We start from the raw sequence: 4063 nt of genomic DNA on the forward strand, positions 1-4063 counted from the left end.
ACTCTTAGGAATGACTAACCACGTTTTATATCGTTTCATCTCTGCCCAGTGCCATTTTTCTTAAGTTCAGGTTTCAGCTATTGCTATTTTTTGGTAGGAAAGTTTACCTTGGTCCATCAGAGGCAAGCAGAAAAAGTACAACTGTCTTGAATTTGGCTCAGAAGTATGATGTTCCCTGGGGAGTTTGTGAACTCCAGACACTTCAGAAGATGTCACCAAGCTATCCAGGTGATATGGATACAACTCAGAGGACCACTTTAATTCAGAATGTGGCCCCAGGCAGGTGTTTGAATAGATTAGGAATCTGGGAATAAGGCACTGATAGAACCACAATGGCATTAAGTACCTGGTTACTGGCACTCCTGTGATCAGTAATCCCACTGAGACAATAAGCAGGGTCTGTACATCTCCACTTCTAGGGTTCAAACACATGCAAAACCTTGGGTAACTTACTGATAGGAAGTTCAAGTCCTCAGAAGAACTTCCCACCAGTGATTTCCACTTTTCCCAGGAGGAAACATGAAGTCTCTCCCTTCCACAAGCTAAGGCTTCTCTTCAGCTTGCTGGCAGCCCCAGTCCACTGCTTGCTGCTAGCCACTCCCTGATTCATAGAACCTTGTCCTGGTTTAGCCATTTTAAGCAAGAATCTCTACAATTTCTTCCCAGGGCTTCTACCCTAGCCTCTTCCTAGGGTACTTGTGGCCACCAAATCTTGCATGTAATTCACACTATTCCCTCAATCAGTGCACAATAAGATGGTGGGCCTACAGACAAAGGATATTACAGTCATATGCTGTCTGTGGTATAGACTCAATGCCTACAGATTTGCTTTCCCAATTCATTGGGGAAGGATGGCAAAAAAGCTAGCATGATGATAATCTTTTCCTGGTTCTTCCCTCCCTCCATTTATTCTCTTTCCAGGTCTCCTTATCACTTTTCTTTTTTAACTCTACAACCCACTCTAAAATCATTTTTCACCTTAATATTATATTACTTGCAGTTGTTGTTCAGTTGCTAAGTCAGGTCTCACTCCATGGACTGCAGCACGCCAGGTTCCTTTATCCTCCACTATCTCCCTGAGTTTGCTCAAAATCATGTCCATTGAGTCAGTGACACTATCTAACCATCTCATCTTCTGCTGCCCCCTCCTCCTCCCCCTCAATTTTTCCCAGCATCAGGGTCCTTTCCAGTGAGTCGGTTCTTCTCATCATGTGGCCAAAGTATTGGAGTTTCAGCTTCAGCAACAGTCCTTCCAATGAATATTCAGAAGTGATTTCCTTTAGGATTGACTGGTTTGATCTTCTTTCTATCCAAGGGACTCTCAAGAGTCTGCTCCCACAACATATTTCGAAAGCATCAATTCTTCAGCATTCAGCCTTCTTTATGGTCCAACTCTCATATCCATACATGACTACAGGAAAAACCATAGCTTTGACTATATAGACCTTTGTCAGCAAAGCGATGCCTCTACTTTTTAATAAGCTAAGATTCTCATAGCTTTTCTTCCAAGGAGAAAGCATCTTTTAATTTCATGGGGGCAGTCAGCATCTGCAGTGATTCTGGAGCCAAGAAAATTAAAATGTTACAATTTCCACTTATTCTCCTTTTCATTGCCATGAAGTGTTGGGACCAAATACCATGATCTTAGTTTGTTGAATGTTGAGTTTCAAGGCAGTTTTTTCACTCTCCTCTTTCACCCTCATCAAGAGGCTCTTTAATTTTTCTTCACTCGCTTCCATTACAGTGATATCATCTGTACACCTGAAGCTGTTGATATTTCTCCTGGCGATCTTGATTCCAGCTTTTGCTTCATCCAGACCAGCTTTTCTCATGATGTACTTTGCATATATAAGCAGGGTGGCAATATACAGCCTTGCCATACTCCTTTCCCAATTTTGAACCAGTCCATTGTTCCACGTCCGGTTCTAACTGTTGTTTCTTGACCTGCATGTAGGTTTCTTAGGAGACAGGTAGTGTGGTCTCGTACTCCCGTATCTTTAAGATATAGTTTGTTCTGAACTACACAAAGGTTTTAGCATAGTCAATGAAGCAAAAGTAGATATTTTTCTGGACCTCCCTTGCTTTTTCCATGATCCAACAGATGTTGGCTATTTGATCTCTGATTCTTCTGCCTCTTTGAAACCCAGCTTGTATATCTGGAAGTTCTGGGTTCACACACTGCTGAAGCCTAGCTTGAAGGATTTTGAGCATTACCTGGCTAGCATGTGAGATGGCAATCGTATGGTAGTTTGAACATTCTTTGGAATTGCCCTTCTTTGGGATTCAAATGAAAACTGACCTTTTCTAGTCCTGTGGCCACTGATGAGTTTTCCAAATTTGCTAACATTTGAGTGCAGCACTTTAACAGCCTCATCTTTTAGAATTTGAAATAGCTCAGCTAGAATTCCCTCACCTCCACTAGCTTTGTTCATAGTAATGCTTCCTGAAGCCCACTTGGCTTTATAGTCCAGGATGTCTGGTTCTAGGTGAGTGACCATGCCATCATGGTTATCTGGGTTATGAAGACATTTTTTGTATAGTTTTTCTGTATATTTTTGCCACCTCTTCTTAATCTCTTTTGGTTCTCTTAGGTTCTAATTTCTGTCCTTTATCATGCCCATCCTTGCATGAAATTGTTCCCCTGAAATCTCCAATTTTCTTGAAGAGATCTCTAGTCTTTCCCATTTTATTGTTTTCCTCTGCTTCTTTGCATTGTTTATTTAAGAAGGTCTTCTTATCTCTCCTTGCTGTTTTCTGGAGCTCTGCCTTCAGTTGGGTGTATCTTTCCCTTTCTCCTTTGATTTTCACTTCCCTTCTTTCCTCAGCTATTTATAAATCCTCCTCAGACAACCACTTTGCCTTCTTGCATTTCTTTTTCTTGGGTATGGTTTTGGTCACCACCTCCTGTACAGAGTCATGAACCTCGTCCATAGTTCTTAAAGCATTCTATCAGATATAATCCTTTGAATCTATTTGCCATCTCAATTGTATAATCCTACATGATCTGAGTTAGGTAATACCTGAATGGCCTAGTGGTTTTCCCTACTTTCTTCCATTTAAGCCTGAATTGTGCAGTAAGGAGCTCATGATCTGAGTCACAGTCAGCTCCAGGTCTTGTTTTTACTGACTGTATAGAGCTTCTCAATCTTTCGTTGCAAAGAACATAATCAATCTGATTTCAGTATTGACCATGTGGTGATGGGCATGTGTAGAGTCATCTCTTGGATTGTTGAAACATGTGTTTGCTATGACCAGTGTGTTCTCTTGAAAACACTCTGTTAGCCTTTGTCCTGCTTCATTTTGTACTCTGTGGCCAAACTTCTGTGTTTGGCCATGTGTTTATTCCATGTATCTCCTGACTTCCTACTTTTGCATTCCAGTCCCCTATGATGAAAAGGACATCTTTTTCTTTTCTTTTCCTTTTTTTGCTGTTAGTTCTAGAAGGTGGTGTTGGTCTTCAAAGAACTGGTCAGCTTCAGTTTCTTCAGTTTCAGTGGTTGGGGCATAGACTTGGATTACTGTGATGTTAAATAGTTTGCCTTGGAAATGAACCGAGATTATTCTCTTGTTTTTGAGACTGCACCCAGGCACTACATTTTGGAATCTTGTTGATTATGAGGGATACTCCCTTTTTTCTAGGGGATTCTTACCCACAATAGCAGATATAATGTCATCTGAATTAAATTTACCCATTCTCATCCATTTTTGTTCATTTATTGCTAAAATGTTGATGTCCAGTCTTGCCATCCCCTGCTTGACCACATGCAGTTTGCCTTGTTTCATGGACCTAACATTCCAGGTTCCTATGCAATATTGTTCTTCACAGCATCTGACTTTACTTTCACAAAATCCACAACTGAGTGTCATTTCTGCTTTGGCCTAGCTGCTTGATTCTTACTGGAGGTATTAGTAATTGCCCTCTGCTCTTCGCCAGTAGCATATTGGACACCTTCCAACCTGGGGAACTCACCTTCTGGTGTCATATCTTTTTGCCTTTCCATACTGTCCACGTGGTTCTCCAGACAAGAATACTGGAGTGGTTTACTATTCCTTCCTCCAGGGG

Source organism: Bos taurus, chromosome 14 (assembly GCF_002263795.3).
Source record: "Bos taurus isolate L1 Dominette 01449 registration number 42190680 breed Hereford chromosome 14, ARS-UCD2.0, whole genome shotgun sequence".
Classification (NCBI taxonomy): Eukaryota; Metazoa; Chordata; class Mammalia; order Artiodactyla; family Bovidae; genus Bos; species Bos taurus.